The sequence below is a fragment of the Equus asinus genome, chromosome 7, assembly GCF_041296235.1.
Source record: "Equus asinus isolate D_3611 breed Donkey chromosome 7, EquAss-T2T_v2, whole genome shotgun sequence".
Lineage (NCBI taxonomy): Eukaryota > Metazoa > Chordata > Mammalia > Perissodactyla > Equidae > Equus > Equus asinus.
This window is the reverse complement of record NC_091796.1, coordinates 40,062,818-40,085,815: the sequence shown is the minus strand read 5'-3', so window position 1 is coordinate 40,085,815 and position 22,998 is coordinate 40,062,818. Positions and strand designations below refer to the sequence as shown.

Here is a 22,998-nt window from a genome sequence, read left to right as displayed (position 1 = left end):
TTATACCATGGAAATCAGCAAATACCACAAATCAAGGTTTTTGTTTTTGTTTTTTTCTTGAGAGGTGGTTGATAAATATTTATAAGTGCACTAATACCAAAGGAAGATTCCTGAGAAGATAGGACATGAGTTGCATCATTGGATAGAATATAAGGCTACTAGAAGAGAGGATGAGAGAATTATAGACACGAATACTAAGCTGGGCTAGGTTATCAAAGCTGGAATGGGTTCCACTCAGAGAACAGTGAATAGATAATTTGGTTCTGGAAATGGAGTTATGAAGAAGAACACAGAGTCATAAAAATGGAATGGTAGGTAAGGGAAAGTGTTAATTTCAGGTTGAAAAGTTCAGACATCAATTGTTTCAAACCTTTTATCTTCTTAAATTCTCTATTTCCAACTTCTCCCTTTTGAAAAACATCTCCTTTTTCAGAGGAAATGCAAGGAATCAGATTTAAATTCTAATTTGCTATCACCAAACTCACAAACCAAACCCATCTGTTCCCTTCATGGCCTCCTTCTGTTCTGACAATGTATGTGTGTCCCTTCGCTGGTTTGTCTTCTCCCTCTGCTTGTGCCAGGGAGCTCATAATATCCTCCTGCTTGACTTATTACTTCCAATTGCAATTGTAAAATTTTTATCTTAGTAGTATTCTCTTTTGTGCTCTTTTCTTAAAACAATAGTTTCTCCCAGCATTCATGAAGCCACACGTTCTTTTCTTTTCAACCTCCTTGCAATAAATAGAAATGCCATTCTCTCCATTGCTGTGATTGCTTGTGAAAACCACTGTATCAGAGCACCCCTTCCATCTCTGTTCACTCTACTCTATTTTCTTCTAATGACTCATTAGTACTTCACATTATATTACATTCTTATAATATTTCCCTTCATTTTCCCTTTTCTTCATCAGAATTTGAAGTCTGTGTTGCTCACTGCTGTAGTCCTAGTGTCTACAATAGCACCACTAAAGAGAACTTTCTAAAATGGTCAAAATGTTCCAGATCTGTGCTGTCGGAAATGGTAGGCACTACACTAGCCACACTATCACTTGGAATCACTACTGATCACACGAAACATGGCTAATGTAGCTGAGGAATAGGTTTTTCATTTTATTCATTTCAATTAATTTAAATTTAGATAGCCACATAGGGCTAGTGGTTACTATATTGGTCAGCGCAGTTCCATCACAATGCCTGGCACGTAGGAGGGTTCAATAAAGTCTTGTTGAAAATGAAAGGATGAATGAATGAAAGAAAGTGCATGAAATAATGAAATTCCTGCAATCAGTTTATAATCCTGCCCATTTGGCTTGGGACTGTCCCCTTCCCCTCTGTCTATTATAAGCTTTCTGACATTGGTTCTGTTATTCAGTTTTCGATTAGAATTTTTCCTTGATTCCATACTTGACTAGCATATTACACATGGAATTCCCTTTGTTTCACACTCTTAGACTGGCATGGCAGCAAATCACTATATTCCTCAAATTTTGTTTGCTTCCTCATTGCTAAAACAGAATTTCAGAGCTATCTATCTTTCTGGATGGAAAACTCTCTTACCTTACCCATTTTCTCTCATGATTTTATTTGTAATTCTTTATTTTAACAAACAATTGTAAAATATTGCATAGCAGTATAAAAAAATAACCTTGTATCCTACAATGCAGCCTAAGAAATAAGCAGTTATTGATAACATTCAAATTCCATGTACTCCTCAGTGATCACATTTCCCTTCCTCCCTCACCAGAAATTACAACCATCAAATATATAATCCCCATGGTTTCAGTTTATTTTTATTATGTATTACCTCAAAACAATATACTGTATAGTATTGGTTTAGAGTTTTAAAACATATGATATCATACTCTACTAATCATTCTACAACTTCTTTTTTACTTGTTTAGTACATTTTTGAGATTTACCTATGTTGTTATAGGTAGCTGCCTTTCATTCTTCACTGCTGTGTAGAGTTCCATTGTTTTATATACCATTCTCCTCCTGATGACCATTTCAGTTGTTTTCAAATATTTTCCCCATTTTAACTAAATCTGCTATAAGATTCTTGTATACTTTTCTTTTGTATATTATGCCAGAGTATCTGTATGGTATACAGATAGAGAAATACATACTGGGTTGTGTTTGTTTGTTTCTTTTAATCTTCAACAATTCTAGATATAGTCCTTTGTTATTAATATGCATTACAAAGATCTTCCCCCAGTTTACTCCCGTGTTTTTATTTGAAAAAGAATTTATTTTTAATGGAAATTAGCATATAAATCAGTTTGGGTCACCAATTGCCCAAATCCACCAAGAATACCAAAAGTCAGCAGTAAGACAACTTAGAAAACTCATCCCCAACACCCACAAAAATAAAGCTTTAAAGTCAATGATAGTTAGTAAGTACCATCTACTCTTCTAAAACCTAATCATCTCTATTTATAGATTTTATCTTTGTAAGATGCTGTTTCTTTTTACCCATGTTATTTTAATGGCTTTACCAAGACTATGAAATTAACGTGCTACTTTCCTGTTCTTTCATATTCTCATGAAAATATTAAGCAGGTTTACCCTATCTTAAATCATCTCAGTATCCATGATTCCCTCACACATTCTTTCCAGTAAACAGTGCAAACATACTGATATTCTTCCAGTAATTATGAAAATTATATTTATTTGTCTACTCTTACTGGCTTTATCTATAGTTCAGCTGTTATATTTTATTCTAATCTAACTGTACCCAATAGTAGTTAAAAGTCTACATTCTTTTCACAAAGGAGATTAAAAAAAGCTCTGACAGTGGGAAATGCTTCATGAATTGTTGGAATATTCAAAAATAATTATTTACTTTTTGCCAACTTTTCACCCCATAATATAGCTGAGATTTTAAATTCATTTAAATTATGATTCAAGCAAAAATTCCATCAGATAGTCTATCTATATAGCTTCTAACCCCCTAAACCAGGTTAAACATAGCCAATAAAAAGCATAGAATATAAATGCAAACCATCAAGCAAGGCAGCAAACAAGAATCAGAGTCAGAATCCTGGCCGAGGAAAGTAATCAGAGATTTGGATCTTGACTGAGTGGAGGAATGACTAACCACTGCTGAGCCTAGGGATCTAAAATATCTAAACCAGATTGCCAATTATATTGGTTCTTCTATAGTTGCAGAAGAAAGAAACTCAGCTTAAACAAAATCAAAAAGAAAAATACTGCTTAATTAATGAGAAATATCAGCAATCCATCCATAAGAGAAGCAGGAATACAGGGACTCAAATGCCATCAGCAGTCTGCTCTGCCTCAGCCTCAGATATTCTTTTCAAAGTCGTTCTAGTTGTCTTTCGACAACTTGACTTTTTCTATGTTTCAGAAATCTTGGCTGATGACACCTCCCAACTTTTATATTGTAGAGCTTCAGCCATCATACAGAGATGGTCCTCACTCTTCCTCAGATTTGATTTCAACTATCCCTGGGTTTGCTGCTGGGAAGTCAGGATACTATTATTGTACTAGGTTGAATCTGTTCTGTATTCCTGGCCACATTTACGGCCGGGGTGAAGTTGCTATCTATTAGCACAACTGCACTCACTATAACATTGGGGATGGTGGGACTGGGGAGAAGATAAGGAAGTGAGTCTAAGCAGATACTACTAAAGGTCCTATTCCAAAAATGGCAGGAGACTAACAGGTTCTACACCAAAAGGAAGAATATTTTGTCAATCATGCAGGGATGTTTCAGCCAATTCGAGTTTTTCCAACAGTGAACAAAGCTATGTTGTGAGGTAGAAAGCATTATATCTCTAAAAGTGATTAAGGAAAAGCTACAAAATCATTTGTTAACTTATTGTATAGGAAGGATGTGGAAAATGTCTGAGAGACTGGACTGAATCACCTTCCAGGATCTGCTTCACTTTAATGTTCTATAATGCCTGATTCATTTCATTTCAGCCATTCATGGATTCGTTTAGAAATTTTTAGCTTGTATCTTGTTTACATCACTGTGTTATTTGTTTAGGGTACCAAAGAATAAGACATATTTTGCACCCTCAAGGTATTCACCAATTTGATTATATATTGTATATTTTTAGTAATACCAAGGAATTTTAACACAAGGCCTAGAAATTCCATGTCCATGAGACAATAAAAATATTCCTTGGTATATTCCTGCTACCCCTTGCCTCTTTACCATGTGTTCTATATTCTAACGGCACCAGTCATCAGAACAAGCCACATACTTCCATGCTACTATTCCATTGCATTCTTTTTACTCTACTTTTCCTTAGGTCTCTATCCAATATAATGTCTCCTTTTACTGCTCACCACAAAACAAATTTACTTACTCCTTCTCCCAGTACTTTCTTACCACTTCAGTTTCATATTGTACTTATCATAGAGCCTCCTAAATAATTGTGCACATGTATATTTTCCCACGGAATTAAAAGATTTGAGAGGACAAGGATGTTGTTTTATATATTTTTTATAATCAAAGCCCACCAGAGTAAAAACTCAAAAAACTGTTTAATTGTAATAAGATGAGTATTGTGAACAGTGGGAAATTTTTGAATGAAATGTGAACTTGAAAATCAAAGTTTGACTTATTGTTAATAAAATAAAATAATTGGCATTTACATATAATCTTAAAGTGATCAAAGACAACATTTGTTCATAGAAAGAAGTAGCATATAACCTTGCCTTAAACATAGAAAAGATTTGTGTTTATAATAAATTATAGGTCAATACTCCAACCACCGATTCTGGGAAAAACATTTCGGTTTTTAACATACAATCATTATGATTCATTCTTGACAATCATTGTCAAAGTTATTTCAAGAAACAATGAAGAAAAATGTTTGTCCAATAAAGTACAAACATTAAAAGCAGACAGTGATACTAAACATGCATTTATCAAATATTGACTCTCATTTTAACCCAAGTTCCAAAATTTTAAAAATCCTATTTTGGAAAATTCATAATACCACAATAATCATAGAAGAAGGAATAAATTCTGCCTTGAGTTTTGTTTTCACAAAGAACATCTTTTTCTAATCTTTTTATTTTTCATTATACAATAATAGATTAGAGTATTTTGTGACAGTGTTGAGGTATTGCAAAATAGTAAAGAAAATTGCAAAAAGACAAGGCATTTTTCCACATCTTTCCTATGCATAGCCGTAATAATTTCCTTTATAAGTCTTTAAACTCTATTCCGCTGATTCCTAATCCCTTCTCTCTTTCTTTGATGAAGTTCTATTGACTTTATATTAGGTCTATATTACATCCAATAGATTAGAGTTAAGATGCATTAAATATTACATCTCATGGTTTTACTAAAGCCGGGCACATCTTCAGAAAGATTAAATATCATCTTTCTCTATAAACCAAATTAGAACTGAAAAAGTCAGTTTCTACACATATATTCACAAAGATATCTTATACTGTATTCTGAATTTGTCTGAGTAAAGAGATGAGCCTTTCACCTTCTGGTAATTACTTGAGACATAAAGCATGGCAGGCAGTTCAAATCAGCTTTCACAATGTTAAATTATTTCATAAGTCAATATCATGTGTTAAATTATTATTTCACCTCTGAGTCACATCAAACAATTTTACAGTGAGTGTACTGAAAAACATTTACATTTTCTGAAAAAATGTAAAATACTTAAATTGTCCTATTCAATAATTACTTTATGTCTCAGCTGTAAAATAACAAATTCCTATAAATTGGAAGTTTCAAAATTCTTATGGAAGAAATACTTTGTTAATTAGAAAATACTATACCATTTTACTATGAGAGAGCTTTTGCTCCTGAAAAAGCATGCTTTTGATTTTACTTTTTTTAGAATGTCAATCATTGTTTAGTCAACACTTCTGCCTATTTCTGATAGATATTTTGAGGAATATAAAAAAAACTATGAGACACAACCCCTGCCTTCCCAAAATTGCAACTTTTTTGGAGAGACTATAATTCATGAACTAGCTTAGAGGAGTCTTGAACCAAGGAAAATAAAAATGATAGCTTGTACTTACAACATACCACATAAACATTTACTCCTGTAGGGGAGGAAGACATTTCCTCTTCCCAAATGGGGGTTCGTCTGGCTGGAGAACGAATTAAATTCACATGAGACAGAATAGCAAGAGAAAATTAAACAAAGCTTTATGAGGAACCATGGCCCGGGGCGTTTCTTCCCGAAGGAAGAAAGGGCACCAAAGAAGTGGGGTGCACAGAGTGGTTATATACCCCCAAACAGGGTGTTTCACATGTGATTGAAATGTCCTTCCCACAATAGTCACAAGATTGCCCTGTCGGCACATTGCTTGATGGACACAGCAGGTAGTGGTCTGCTGTCTCAGAGGGCGTAGCAGGAGGCAAGTCTATTGTCTGGAGCTGGGCGGTCACAGGTGAGCGCAGCAATCAGTTCCTAGCCTAAGGAAAGATGCTTAATCCTTAAGAAATGCCAAAGTTGGGAGGGGGAAGGAAGTCAGTTACAGGAGGTTACCAGAGAAGCACAATAAAATGCAGACTTAAGTCCTTGCCTTTGGTATTGATTAAGAGTTTCTAGAGAGAAGGTCATCGCCTTTCTTCTTCCTGGTACAGAGAGGGAGGCACCTTTTACAGATAGAGATTTACCTTACAAACGTAAATGTGTCCTAACAAAGGGCAAGTTCCATTCCTCAGAGCCTCCTTCCCTGTCCCAGTTTATCAAAAACAATCAGCCTCAAATAATCCTGATGCCAAAGAGACATATCTTGGGGTGGCCAATTACAGGTCCCCACACTCCTCACAACCTGTGAGGTAGCTACCGTTACTGGCCCATTTTGCCAGGGACACCTTACAGCTCTGAGAGGTTAAGCACTTGCCAGTGTCTTATAGCTGGGCAGTGCAGAGCTGGATTTAGCTCTTGTGTCTATCACCATGCAATACTTCTGCTAAAGAGAGACCGGGGAGGTATTATACTCAGGGTTCCTAGGTGAGACAAAAGTAAGAAAAGAGTTCTCGGGACCTTTTAATGGGCTATTGTGTGCAGTAACACTTTAAAACAGGAATAAAATGTGGAGTATTTCCCAGGGACTGTAAAACGTAAACCTGTTTTGAACAGAGGCAGGGGAAATGATTACAAAGTCTCTGTTTGAGACTATAGAATTAGTCTCAAAATCAAGCAGATTAAAAGCTTAGATGTAAAGGAAAAAAAGAAACACCACGAAGAAACCATTTATATAAAAATAAGATGAGAAAGTCCTTTTTGAGCATAACACCAAAAACACAAAGTTTTAGAGGTATGACTCCATAAAAATTTAAACTGCCCCCTATAAAAAATATCACTCAAATCAGGAAGAAATACTTAAAATGTGGGTAACAAAGAGTTAATATATATGGATTAATATATAAATGGCTTAATATATAAATAGTTAGAAAAGCTGGTAAGAAAATATGAAATATTCAAACAGAAAAAATGAACAAAGGACCTGGAACTGGACATCCTTAACACCTCCCCTCCAACCAACACTCACACACACAACTGGAGGAGAGAGAGCAAATTAATATAGGAAAAGTGTTTAGTCTCCAGTAATTAATAACAAACTAAAACTTTTTTTGCATAAGTGATAATATAGTAAAGTAATAGAAGAGTCGAGTTATCATATAGCAAAAGGTAACACACACATGCAAACTGCAAAAGAATGTAACATAGGGCAATAACATATTTATGTTATGAATGGATCTATTACCTGAATCCTATAGGGGAGAGAAAATAATATATAATATAAATAATATACACTTCTCTTTGGGAAATAAAGCCATAAAATTAAAAAGAAGACCTCTTTTAATTCAAAGTACCATACTTAATGAAATAGAAAATGTAAAGAAATATCATTTGTTCCTAGAAATTCCTTTTATTCTGGTAACGTGTTGTAAATCCCTTATCTTTATTAGTCATTCAAACTAGAGGATGTATAATATTTGCAGCCCACTGAACGAAACAAAGAACCGATTTGTTAACAAAAGTAAGTTTAAACTTGAGATGGCCTCATTGTTAGAGTTAGGTTCCATGTTCTGTATTTTCTAGTCATTCCATGTAAAAGATAAGCACCTTCTTGTAAAATTATTTTCTCTCCTACCTAAAATGTAAATTCTTTGTTTTCAACACTTTTGGTATATGTATACATAATTATGAGATATGATGAGGCACAGCTACTATAAGAGACAGTATTAGTTCATAAAATGAATTTTATTTTAATCACTTCAGATATATCTGCAACGACAAAGAATTATCTGCCAAAAAGATTAGCCTTTTTTTTCCTAAATTCAAAAAATGCCAGAATGGCCTTGCTTGAATAAAAGTAGGCCTCTGTAAGCTTCTAAACCTAAAGATAATAAACCTATTATGGAGCTTTATTCATTCTTAGATACCATATTTTTAATCAATGTATCACTGTTCATCAGCATTAAATATCATATGAGATACACAATGAAGAATTTTTGATTAAATATTCTTTTATATCTTAACTATTCTGAATTGTATTTTGGGATTGGGGTAGAATCAATGTTATGTGTTCATTGCATAATTTTCTCTTCCTGGGCACCTAAGAAAACTATATTGAAGTAGTCCTTGACCTTATAAACATTCCATTTGCTCCTCCAACTCTTTTTCCTTCCCATGGCAACCTTGGAAGCCACGTGTTCCATATGTTAGAGCTACAACGGCAGAAGCTGGGTCCCTGGGCCACCCCTTAAAGAAGACTCACAAGGGAAAACTGCCTTGTCCATATCACTGTGACATCATTGAAAAAGAGACCTTTGTTTTGTTAACTCACTGTGGTTTTGGAATTTTTACTTTGCAGAGTCTAAACTGCTCTAATAGAGGAAGGTATTATTAAACTGATTAACTGATCAAAAGTGTTTATCAGTAATTTAAAATCATAACTATTTTTTTTTTTTCCTGAGGAAGATTAGCCCTGACTTAACTACTGCCAATCCTCCTCTTTTTGCTGAGAAAGACCGGCCCTGAGCTAACATCTATGCCCATCTTCCTCTACTTTATATGTGGAACGCCTACCACAGCATGGCTTGCTACATGGTGCCATGTCCACACCTGGGATCCAAACCGGCAAACCCTGGGCCACCGAAGTGGAACGGGCGCACTTAACCGCTGCACCACTGGGCCAGCCCCCAAATCATAACTGTTTAAAAGTGAAAAAGACCAAAAATAATGGAAATGGCTCAAATGATGATTCACTATCTTCAAAAGAATCAAGTCTAAATGAGTGAAATATAAGTGGTTACGCCTTTAACAATGTAGTTGTAGAATGTGGAAAACAGACCGCTTGTATTTTGTGAAGTTCTCTGTGTTGAAAGCTAAGAAAACATCCTGTGTAGTAAAACATTTTCATGTTTTCCTTGGAATATCTGAATTACAGACACTTTCAATTATGAACATAAAAATTTAATTTTGTTTTTGAATTTAGGAACTTGATTTTTCATTGAAAAAATGTCGTATTATCTTATTTCACATCTGGTTATTTATGTACCACCATCATCTTTGCTGTTGTTGTTATGATGACATACTCCCTGTGCTGTCATTTAAGTCAACTTATACCAATTCATATTTTAATATATATTTTCTACTAAATATTAAAATAAACATGCATAGCTATTATAATATATATTTATATGCACAGCCACAAATTAATCTTGTTACCAGCAATGATATAAACATTCCTCTTAGGAACCATTCTTTTCTTTTTAATTCATTTTTATTTCCTCCACAAAGCCCCAGCACATAGTTGTATATTCTAGTTCTAAGTCCTTTTAGTTCTTCTACGTGAGCCACCACCACAGCATGGCTACTGACAAATGAGTAGCGTGGTTCTGCATCCAGGAACCAAATCTGGGCTGCCAAAGTGATGCATGCGGAACTTTAACCGCTAGGCCATCAGGGCTGGCTCAGGAACCACTCTTAGAATAAAGGATGGTTAGGTTCCCAGATAACCAAATTGTACCCACTTTCCCTCCAAATAATACCATGTTTATTAGAATATTATTTTATCAAGTAAATCCATTGAAATATTAATTTGTATGTTCTTCAACTCCCCTCCCCACTTCCATTTTAATCCACAACATGACTTTGTAGTTCTTCATTGCAAGGTTTTTGGCCTGGAGAAAAGCAGAGGCAGCCTGAAGTGTCTTTGGTTTTTAGCTGATGGGGTGCCTGGAGAGGAAGGTAGGATCAGTGAAGTGGGCAGAAGATTCCCTGATGAAGGAGGTCTGTGAGTCCAAGAAGGCTGTGGCAACAACCAAGGAGGTGACTAGATCTGGGGGTCATGGGGATGACTGCTGGGTGCAGTCGGAAAGACTGCGTCACAGGCAGGAGGACTTCCACCTGCACTCAGCTTCCACGCTCTTGGGGGCATCAAACAAGCAGAGCTGTGTAATCTAACAGGCTCAAGAAGAGGCTGGGACTCCCAGTGGAACAGATGACACATGGAAGGAGGGTGCTGGGTGGAACAGTGACCACACCTCCGGATGCTCTCAAAGACCCCAGATGCTTGGCACAAATGGTTTGGCTGGGTGTGGGCAGGGAGACAGAGTGATATCAAGACTGAATGATGGTAAATTTCCTGCTGAACTGGTGGGATTGGGGCCACTGTGTTGTAATTTAGTTGATTTAGAGAAAAACTTTGTGTGGTATTCTTTACACAACTCAGTTCGTGGACTAAGAGCTATGCCTTCTATACCAATAAAAGTATATTGTTAGCAGATTTTAACCATCTTTTAGCAGAGTTTTTCTAATGGAACTATAAATTTCACTTAAGGATGGCAGTAACATATTTCTCCAGCCCAAATGTTAGTATTAAACTCTCACTGTCCTCTTCCCATACCCACAGGCACACAGGCACACACAGACACACACAGACACACACACACACACACACCCCTAGGTGCATGTACTATTAAGGGCTCTTCCTCCTGTTTTACATACTCTAGGCCCCTCAGCAATGAAGAAATAAATCTCTTTTGAAAAAAATTTCTAGTAATTTTTCTAAAGGCCTGACCTAGCAATGGGAAAAGCATGATCTCCTTGCTGTTTCTTTCTATACTTTGTTTATGATGCTTTAGTAAAAGAAACCATAGAAAATATTTTGGAAAATTGCATGCCTTTGCCCATTGATTTAATTACTTATTAAAGGTATCAACAAGCAGCTGCCTTAAAATTTTTCAAGTTTATTGTCTATTAAGGAAGTAAATGTTGACAACTCAGTTACATTGATTAACATAGTATTAAGGTACATAAAATATGACCTTTCCGGAGGTTTCTTTATGCCCTTTATAAGAAAGACTCTGATATTACCAACTATCCTGAGGTTATACTTGAATAATGAAGAATCTACTCGGTGTTTTTTGACATTGGTTTAGAAATTTCAACAACACTCACCAAGATCTGTTTATTCTTCTAATGAAACACTCTTCATTCTGCCTGTCATTTTTATAAACCTTGTAGGGTTTAAAGATTAGATAATCTGAGAGGAATCCTGAGTTTGCCCACAAGTGATATTTCTAAAATTCTATTGAGAATTGTTACCTAGTGCTGATTTTTCTGCTTTGCAAAAGGATATCCACACATTGGCCTGGAGCCTCCAAAGTATATCTGATTTTTATTCATCCAGATTCCTAAAAGATCTTCCCCAAAATGCGAGCTCCTGAATTAATACAAAGCATATGTTGCTAAATAAGAAAGAAGTCTAGCTCATATGAACTAGCAAATTAAAATTTAATAAAAATGGAAAGACTAACTCTCCCTTGAATATGACCTTGACAAAGGTCATGGGTTTTTCTGCCTCCTAGAGGTCTTCAAGGACTAAATTGAAAACAGGTAATGCACTGCTCCCATCACCCACTCTTCACTCAGTGTTCCTCCTCTTAAGCTCTTTACCAGAGCCCAGTAAGTCATCTAAAGGGGAGGAAAATATGAGACTAAAACTAATAAGAAAATAAAGAAGAATAGGGTGAAGCTTGACAATGAAGCTTTATTTCCCTCTAACTACAGCTTTAAGCTGTTAGTTGAGAAAATTTAATAAAATACTGAGGTTTCCTATTACATGTTTCATTCTAAACAGTAATGCACCTTAATAGCTTCCCACTCCACAACTGGCCAATAATTCACCAGGAGCGATTTCTTTGCATGGAAAGGTATGCTTTCTTATACTTTATAAAAGAAAATCAAAATGGATGTCACTATGAAGTAATCATTATGCCACAGGGAAAAAAAGTAAGTAATGCTTTCATTAATGATTCTATTTTTGAAAGATTTTAAAATATAAACATTTGGATTTTTTAAAGTACTATGACTTAGCAAAGATCTCAATACAAGAAATACTTAGTATATTTTCTAGGAATTATATAATTTTCACTACTAAATGATTTCAATTGTTAATGTTCAGTATAGAAATCAAAAGTCATCCAGTGGTCTAGCTCTCAAGAAATATTAAATCGCACTAGAAAATTAAGCATCCCACTAATTTCCTATTGTTCTTAAATTATCAGTTAAGAGAAACAGTTTTTATTTGCTGCAAGACAAACCAAAGATACAAATAAAAATAAATAAATAATAGCACCCATTAAGAAATCTGTGCTTAGTGAAATAACAGACAAATAGAGCACAAATGTGTAGCCATCTGGAGAATAAGAAAATCAAAAGTAATAAGTAGCATTCAGAATTTATTACAAAGAAATTATGCCAAGAGCTTCTTATTGCAGTTTTCTATGGAAATGTTCAAATTAGTGGATAAAGAAATACATTATGTACTACATGTTTGGGCCCTACTGTTATGATTTTATACATGACCTCATGGCATAATATTTGCTAACTAATCTAAATTAGCTTGGCTATAAATGCTGTCCTACTGATTGAAAATTTGCTATCAAACCACCAAGAGCCAGTTATAATGAATGAAACAGTTTGATGAAATTGTCTAGAGCCAGAGGGATATGATATTGGGTCATCTTTGAGATCATATTACAGAATGCAAAGGAATTAATAAATCTGAAAGCAAATGAGATTATCCAGCAGACACAAAATAGAGGGTACAAAAGGGAGGAGACATAAGGAAAACTAATTAGGTCAAAGAAACCAGCAGAAGTTCATCATCACCTTACTTCAGGAGGGGTAGACGTTGGGATCTGAGATGGTTCCCATCATCATCGCAAGTATAATTTTGACAATTCCACTCCCATTTGCTACTTCAGAATCTAGATGTGGGAGGAGGAAGAGGAAGAACAGGCAAAAATAGTTTAAAATGTTCTTTCCCACAGTCTTAATCAACTCTTCAAAATTTCCCTCAAATTTCAATATTTCAGAAATCAAATTTCATCTCCAGGTGGCATTTCCCTGCTACATCTTTGAATGCAGAAATCATGTGCTTTATTTCTCTTTGAATCCACAGCTCTTGGCAAATATTAAGTGTTCAAAAATAATTCTTCTATGGTATTGTTGAGTTCTGTGTGAGAGAACATCTCCAGAATTTTACTTTGAAGTGGTGATGATTAATGGAACAGAAAAGAAAACAGCTTTTAGTTTATTTCACTTAAAAGTTAATTAAAAATTTTTTAAAAAACAGTTTCTGGGCCTATTTTCTAGAGCTGTACTGTCCTGTACTATAGACACTAGCCCTATTAAATTTTAAACTTAAATATTTAGCTCCTTGGCTATAATAGCCACCTTCAAGCACTCAATAGCCACAGGTAGTTAATGACCACTGCGTTCTAGAATAGTTTTATCATTGCAGAAAAGTCTTTTGGGCAACATTGTTCTAGAACATGTCAGTATCATTGTCCATACATATTTTCCAAAATCTATATTCATTTATTCATTCAAAAAATATTTATTTGATGTATGTTATATACTAGGCACTGAAGATACAAAAATAAGCAAGACTTCTTTCTAAGCATTTAAAATCTTTTGTAGGAAGACATCAGTGAACAGATATCACATTACAGTGCCATGCCATGGAGGGTTAATTGGAGGAGAGCATGATTTGAGGCAAAAAATGATGGAGAAGAAGACTGCTGAAGTAATGAAGGTAAATATTTTTTTAATTAAGTCAGAGAAAGTAGAAATGGAGAGGAGAAGAAAGAACCGAAAAGTAATTAAGAGGCACAGATAGCATGATTTAATGAGAAATTGGATGTGGCAAGTAACAGAGAAAGAGGAATCTAGATTAATTCCCACATTTCTAGCATAAGGGAATGAATAGATGGCACTGCCATTATCCTAAACTGGGTCTATGTGAGAAAGAACAGCCAGCGTGTAGAAGAGAGATGACCATTTTAATTTTACATTTGGGTGCTTTTTAATGGTTATAATATATGTGTGTCCAATATTCATGAGAAAGATTGGAGCTAGAGTTTTGGGTATTAGCATTGTGGAGCTGGTGGTTGAATGAGATCACACAACCACAACAAAAAGCAATCTTGACAATGAAAGCCAAGAAGATTAACATTAACAATTTCTAGAAAAATTGCAGGGAAAACAGAAATGAATGGGGTCACAGAAACCAAGAGAAAGGAGTTTCAAGAAGTAGCTAACAACCTAAAGAACTTAAAAAAAGTTACATAAGATAAAAACAGGGGGAAAAATTCTGTTTAATATAGCAACAGGTCATGGGTGACCTTAACAAGAACATTTCCTTTAAATGACTGTAGCAGACATTAAGTAGGAAGAACCCCAGGAGTGTATGAGTGGGGAAGAAGAAAAGGCATGAATGGACCACTCTTTCCAGAAATTGAACAAGTATGAGATGGAAAGAGCTATACATGAAGTGATATGTAGATGCAAGAGAAGATGTTTGTTTGCTAGTTCTATTGTGGAAAATACTTGGGCACTTAGTTTAAAGTTGCTGTGTCCATAGGCTATGCAAATAATGGTTCATCTTAGCTGGTTTGTATTAATTGTAGCTTATCTCCAGAGCTACTGACTCTTGGCCAATGCTATGGAACGCATTAACTAACGATAAATGATGTTTTGTAACCATGGGTCTGTGAGTTGTTTCAGAGCAGGATGTATCAGCCTGCCAGGATTGTTTAGTAATAATAATCAGATTTATAATTGCATCTAATTTCAGTAGAGCCCTGGGAAGGGGGCTTTCAAAGTAAAGGCCAGTAACATAGCTCGAATATGTCTATATGAGGAGCTCATTATAAGAGGTCTCTGCCATGAGCGATTTGGGTTTCTTGCTACAGAGGTGCTTCAGATGCGCACCAGTAGTGGCTACACACCTGTACAGACAAAGAGCACCTGTGTGACCCAGAGGTGGGAGAATAAAGAAATCTGTGCCTGAGATCTCAGGACACTTTTCCATGCATATCTTTCTTCTGTTGTTTCTGTGCTATATCCTTTCCTGTTATAAAGTTGTTTTGAGAGCATAAACTGATTAAACTGAGTTCCATAAGCAGTGGAACACTGAAGGTGATTAATACATCATTAACGCTGGCTACCGTAACTCCACTAGCAAAAATATTCAGCTTTTTCAGTTTCTCAAGGAATTTGGCACAAGTATAAATTTCGGACTCGAAAATTACAATTCCTGAGGATGGTTTTTTCCTCAAGGAAAAAAAAAACTAATAAAGTCTCATTTACACAAAAAATATTTAAAGATACAAAAATAATTGCCTAGTTTGTCCATGAAACATCTTAGTAACCATCAGAGACAGAGAGATATGAATAACTGATTTTCCCCCATAAACTATTTGATTAGTTTATTAAGGGAATCAATCTATTCTATGTACCCATACTCTCTGTGTTGTGTTCTTTCACAGCCTTTTCAACCCTTTTGCCAGCCCTCCACCTTCACTGTCTGATTTATCACGCCTCGGCATCTCATCCATTTCATTGATTTGTGGTAAAATCCAAAGTTTGTCCAGCGTCCTAAGGGTGGGTCGAATCCTTCAGTTCCCAGAGAAAGATCATTTAATTACCTGTGTTCACACAAACATTCTTTAAGTACCCAGGAAACGAGCCTAAACAGTAATGTTCATAGATACAAACTAAGGCAAAATAAAGTGATATATGATGAAAGTGGGAGATCATCAGACAGCTTATAGAGCGCCAAAGAACACAGATTTTAAGTTAGTTAGATGTGAGATTAAATTCCATGTGGGCCCCTTACTAGCTATATGACCTCGGGCAAGGTACTTTGTGTATCTGAGCATCAATCTCCTCCTCAGGAAAATGGTGAAAGTAATAATGCTTCACAGCGTTATTGTGAGGATTAATGCAGGAAGATATATATATGAAAACTATTTAGTCCACTGACCAGCATATAATAAGTTCTTGATAAATGATAATGGTTTAAACTCAGAGAATGATGTTCATTAACAAGTTATATATTCATGGATATAATACTTAACCTGTCCACCTCTCTCCATATCTGCTTTCTAATATGAGGGTAAATTTAAATTTACCTAACTGAACTTTTATGAGCTTTGAGACTGAATATACAAATCAACAATGGCCAGACTATATATAAAAATAGAATTCTAACCCACAACCTCTGCACCAACCAGCCTGGGAAGCCAAACCACAAGCTCTGCAATAATCAGCCCAGAATAGTGAGGACTTTGTCAGTGACTGCCAGCTTCCCTCATACTTGTCTATGCTTCCAATTCAGGATCAATCAGAGAAAGCCAAATAAGCTCCCCAAACCAATTACATAGGATGCCCCACTTCTACTTAGCCTGCTTCCAGCTTCCACATGCCAACAACCTCCAATTAGAGCACAGCTGAAACCTTCCCTTTTCCCACCACAAAACTTACTCCCCTGTCTGCCTTTGAGTGTCTGCCCGATGCAAGCGATGGTGGCTGACTCTCGTACTATAGCAAGCTCTGAATAAATAGCCTGTTCTCATTTGGATAGTTTTTGTATCCATAGCATTATGATTGAGGTTAAAAGTTCGACACCAATTTTAAAATGCCATATATATTTTATTAGCGTTAGTATTGTGCAGAAAACAAGACATCATGGTCATTACGGCTCACCCATGCAACCATCTGCTTGTGGATATACTACTTTTCCACCAGGTACATACTCCAAATGCTTGTGATCAAACCAATTCTCTCCCTACATCATTACCGCAATACAAATCTTCAGCTACTTTGAGTATTCCAGCTGCTTAATCCCTCTGCTTTTTCTTTCTTCTCATACATCCTTTTCCTTTCATTTTGTCTGGACTCCAGTGTCTAACATTTTAGCAATTCTCTACCCAATATTCTCATTAGCCTTTAATCTCATATGCCTAGATAAACTCTGGGCAGACAAATATTGTTTTCATTTTTTTTCCCCAGAAACGTTCCTTCCTTTGAAAGAAATAGAGCTCCTTTCTTTTGAGAAATTGTTTTCCCACTCGATCCACATGATTTGATAGGTAGTTGTCAATTCTAGCAGCCCTGTCCCCAACATCAGTGCTCCAGGGACAGGCAGGTGAACCAACTGGGGCCAAGAAAAGTCTATCTTAGGGTGTTTCTAGATTTTCTTGTTAGGTGTGAAGTTGGGAATTTGTGTCCAGAGCTCTTGGAAGTCATGGGTCTAGCCTGGTGGAATAAGCCAATGTGAGAACGAAGAACATAGTCAAAGGGAAAAAGAATGAAGAGTGTATGCAGCTCCTCCACTGATAGAGGGAACAGAGAAGGAAGAACAAACTCTGAGGATGTAGTGACAGGTTAGCTGAGTGTGAGGTTATGTTGAGTCTGAGAAGAGAGCAGAGGAGGGAAGGCTGGGCTGTGGATGAGAGCTCTGGCGGTTACCAACATAATGGGACCCCACCGAGGGAGAATGGGTGGACTAATGTTCAAATGTATATTTTTGATAGTTCTGGAAATTAGCCAAATATGGTTAATAATAAAGCCTTAAGAAAACAAGGGAATGAGAAGTATTATATATTCAAGATAGATATGCACTGGCCTCACATATAAATGTTGTCTAGATACTAATTCAACATAAACCAAAAGCTCAAAATCCTTCAGACTGTTGGACGTATTTTGCAATTAGCCATCCACTCATCTCTGAGTTCTTCACGTTGGTGAGTAGCGTCCTCAAACCTATTGCCATAGCAGGACCAAGAAACAATTATTTGGGGGAGGGGGGACACACCTCAGAAATGCTACATTTGGGTCAAGATGCCCAGAGAGATCATGCAATAATAAGTAGGTCCGGGAAGCTACCAAGTCAATCACAAATATTTACTGAGCAGCCAATGAAAGTCAAAAGGAATAATAGAAAATGTTTTGAACTGGTAGTCAAGAGACCCTTAGTCTCCTGGGTCGAAGCTGATAATTCTCTGACCTTGGTCCAGTCATATATCGGCTCTGAGCCTCACTTTCCTCATCTGCGGAAGGGAAGTGTTGCTGTGGATCATCTCATTTGGGTCCTATAGAGCAAATAAAGAAATCCAAAATTCCTAGCCTCTCCCCTAGGCAGATGTGCAGTATTTGATTGGACAGACACTGAAAAACGAAATATCAAAAGAAGAAATATAAATAATTCAAAATAATAATAGACGAGCCACGACAAAGAGGCCTGATAAGCAAAATAAAAGGTAGAAGTAATTACTTTAAAAGAATACTAAGACCCTAGGGAGGCAGTTCTAGACAACGTGAAGTACAGCTGGGCGGCCAGTGGAGGGAGACTCCATTCCTTCCCCAGGCCGGGGGGATTTTTCTCAAACTCGCCTCAGCCTCCCTGAAGGGACTGATTAACTAAGGAATGGCCCCGAATAGGAGATAATCCTGGCGTAGGCGGCCAGGGGGACTCAGGTCTGGATGCTGCCCGCGGGAGCCCTGCAGGCGGCCAGAGCAGTGGGCGCCCCCGGGGCACCCGGACCAAGCGCCCCCGACTCACCGGCTCCGCCCTGCTCCCCGCGCCGCGCCTGCCCACGCCGCCGGCTCCGTGGCGCCGGCGGCCAAGGCGCTCCGGGTCCGTTAGTCCGTGTCCGGGCAACCGCGGCGGGGCCGCCCGGGGTCTCCGGGCTCGCGCTGCGCCGGCCTCCGCGGCCGATCGCGCCCCCGGCCCTGCGTTTCCGCTCCAGACTCGCGCATCTGGGGCTCCGCGCCAGGCCTTGCCGGTGCCGCCACCTCCCCGCTCTGTTTTCTTTCTTTTCTAACGTGCCCACCAAACTCCTTTTCTGTTTACCAAAGAGAGACGGGTGGGAATGAGTCAAGGTCCTTTCCTACAGAAGTTATGATTAGGATCAGATAGACTCAGAGACTTATTCAACGCGAAGACAGCAGGACTTCGTTTCTGTTCTCTCAAAAGGTTGCTCACATCCTACCCTTATGATCACTTGTCCTGAGAGGGAGCCTTCCAGCGTCTGTTTCCTTGTCCCTGGGTACGATACAGGAAGGACTATAGGTGATAAGCGCCTTTTGGGTTGGTTGTTAGTTCTAAGGTGACTTCAATATTGAGGAACCTGAACAAACTCTTAGGGAGGAAAGGAAAACTTCTCTGTGTCTGGATGTTGAGGTGCGGAAAGCGATGAATTCAGCCATTTATCCAAGGCTCTATTTCTAATAAAAACAAATTTTGAAGCATGGTCCAGCTGAAGTGGCAAAAAATATGCACCTCAACTTTGTTTCCACTTCATTGAATATATACTGTGACCTAAAATAGGCTTCAAAGAAAGACACTTGTGCGTTAACGCTAGTCTCACCAACTGCCTCCTTGGATGAAATCAAACACTAGAGGATAAACCGAAGATGGTTAAAACCATAGGATCAGGATAAAGATTAGTGTTCTTACACAGACAAATCATATTTCCAGGCAACAATGGGAACAGGCAAAGGCTTGCCAAGGTTAAGTAAGCAAAATCTATTACTTAAGAGGCAATTCAATTAGTAATCCTTTCTAATGGGGGGAAATTGGCAAGGCCATACCTAGAATAAGATCATTCCAGCCAAAGATGTAAAAAGAGGAAGCAATAACAAGCAAACTGGAGAGAAGTCTTAATCTTAAATTAATATATGCAGAAGCAGAGCTCTTTTCGTAATTAAAAAATAGATTCCAGAATGCAGTCTCCACTTTCCCATCTCTGTTAATTATTTAAATTTGACGTGTTAGTAATACAATGTTAAATTTAAACCAAATGAATCATTTGCATACCAGTAAATATATATTCATGAGGATTCAAAGTATCTAAGTGAGTATATTAAAACAATAGCTAGATTTTTCTCCCAAAACAAAACTTTACCTACTAGAAACTTCCTTCTTGACAACTTTCTCTTAATTAATTAGAATTCACTGATAATTGCTATACATCTGTTGTGGTAGGCAAAATTCTAAGATGAACACCAAGGACTCTACCTCCTGGTAAATGTGCCTTGTGTAGTCCTCTGGACTTTGAATATGATGGATTTTCTTCTTGTGCTTAGCTTGTTATATGATACAATTGACTTTAAAAAGGGAGATTATCCAGGGTGAGTTGAACCTAATTGGTTGAATCATTAAAAGGGACTGGCCTCTTCCTGGGGTCAGAAATTTGAAGCTTCCCAGGGCTCTGACACAATGGATATTCTCCATTGTCAGCTTTGAGGATTGAGGGGCCATGTGGCAAGGAATGCAGGCAGGCTATAGGAGCTGAGAATGGCCCCAGCTGTCAGCCAGCAATGAAATGGGGACCTCAGTCCTACAAACTCAGGGAACTGCATTCCACCAATAATCTGACTGGGCCTGGAAGAAGACACTGTGCTCCAAATGAGAATGCATCCTGCCAACACCTTAATTTCAGCCTTGTGAGACCCTGAGCAGACAACCCAGTCATCCTCATCTGGACTTCTGACATATAGAACTGTGAGCTAATAAATAGATGTTGTTTTAAGATGCTACTTTTGTGGTAGTTTGTTATATAACAGTAGAAAACTAATACACCTATTAGCTTACTTCAAATAAACAAAAGTGGGAATTTTTATTTTTATTTATTTATTTTTTTGCTGAGGAAGATTCACCCTGAGCTAACATGTGTGCCAGTCTTCCTCTGTTTTGTATGTGGGTTGCCACCACAGCATGGCCACCAATGAGTAGTGTAGGTCTATGCCCAGGAACTGAACCTGGGCCACAGAAGCAAAGCACATCAAACTTAACCACTAGGCCATGAGGCCAGCCCTATTTTTATTTTTATTTTTATTTATTTTTGCTGAAGATGATTCATCCTGAGCCATCTGATGCCAATCTTCTTCTTTATGTATATGAGTCGTCACCACAGCATGGCCACTTATGAGTGGTATAGGTCCACACCTGGGAACCAAACTTGGGCTGCCAAAGCAGAGCATGCTGAACTCAACCAGTAGGCCACTGGGACTGGCCTGAAAGTGGGAATTTTTAAATAAAGATACAAGGCTGTCTCAGGAAATCCAGGTCAGGATTGTAGCTGAAATTCAAATAGGACAAAAATCAGACACTGCAAAATAAATGAATACTAGATCTATTATAAACAAGAACACAGTAGACAAGATCATCTTATTAGCAAATAAAAAATCAGATTTTGTACAAAAATAAAACAAGCAGATTTTTCTATAGCAACAATAAAAGATAAAGAGTGGAATGATATAGTAACAGTACCTAGAGATCAAACGAAAATCCATTCACTGCAAAACTATCGTTCAAAAATGAGAAAAAAACCATTTTTGGAAAGAACAAAAACAAAGTTTAACATTAGCAGACCCACACTGGACAATGTACTTTAGGAAGAAACAAAATAGTGAAGATATTGGAAAGATACGTGCTTAAATCTAAAGAGTCTTTGGCTGTATGAAAACACATCAGCCATTCACTTGTCTTCCACTTGTTTTGGTTTTCTCTTCCTAGTCATCCCCTAGCCAATTAATCCTTAAGACCTATGCATGCAACTCTTTTAATATATCTCCTGACAGTGCTAGACAATTTCAAGAATTAGATTTAACAATGGAGTGTTCTGGGCCCCTTTTTACTTACACCAGAATTACTTAGAGCTACTTTTAGATTAACTAAATGCATACCACGCCTGCCATAGAGAATTAGCCAAATCTTTCTATTTATTGATAATAATGTTTTATTAAGGGGAACCAGAAGGGTCCTCGGTAGACAATTGGAACTGGTATCTAATTATATCTGAAAGAGTGGCATGATATCAATTTCTCCAAATTAAAAATTATTGTCTTTGGCAGACATTCTCCAAAATTCAATTTGCTTACATTAAATTACTTCTTACAGCAACTTAATTCATTTTTATATTGTAATTCATACTTTCTCATTCAATGAGAAAGTAAGAAGTTCAAAAACAGCATTACTGATGTTTTTCTATAATGATTCTACATGGTTTAAAATATTTCAAGATCAGAACCATTTTACCCTATCATCACTGGTGTAGAATTTGGAAGACAATCTTATACCTATTCATGTGCTTAAGATTACCGGTACAGCTTTCTAAAGTAAATTTTAAATGATCCTAAATACTAAACGTCCTTATATATATCCCTCTGTTGCCACCATCTGTAAGTTGTAGTCGTTTATCCAGGCAAGAGCCCCTGAGTTTTCATCATAAGATTCCATTCATCTCATCTGCTTGTCACATATGGATTGAAAACCAATCCATATGTTTTATAAAATACCTACAATCCAATACTTCATCAGAGTACATAGCCTCAAACTCTCTCTGGGCAGTTCTGTCAAAAACTTACCTGAAAGGACACTATTTACAGAACATTTGTTGTTTCAAACCAACATTAAATTACCTATTTGAACATGATTAGCTTCCCACATAATGGGGTCACCTTAGACCTTTCACAAAAAATTAGCTCAAAATTGATCATAGACCTAAATGTAAAATGCAAACCTATAAAACGTCTAGAAAATAACATAGGAGAAAATCTAGGTGACCTTGCGTTTGGTGATGACTTTTTAGATACACCAAAAGTGCAATCCTTGAAGGAAAAAATTGTTAAGTTGGACTTCATTAAACTTAAAACCATCTGCTTTTCGAAA

At 36.9% G+C, this 22,998-nt stretch overlaps 1 long non-coding RNA gene across 1 annotated transcript in view; it reads right to left on the bottom strand.

Annotated features, from left to right (window-relative positions):
* Window positions 1–19,241, bottom strand: part of LOC139045770 (uncharacterized) — a 40,058-nt gene extending 20,817 nt beyond the window's left edge. Inside the window, exon 1 of the long non-coding RNA XR_011504859.1 lies at window positions 18,886–19,241. This is a non-coding gene — a long non-coding RNA (uncharacterized lncRNA). The remainder of the gene's footprint in view (window positions 1–18,885) is intronic.
* Window positions 19,242–22,998: the final 3,757 nt, after the last annotated feature.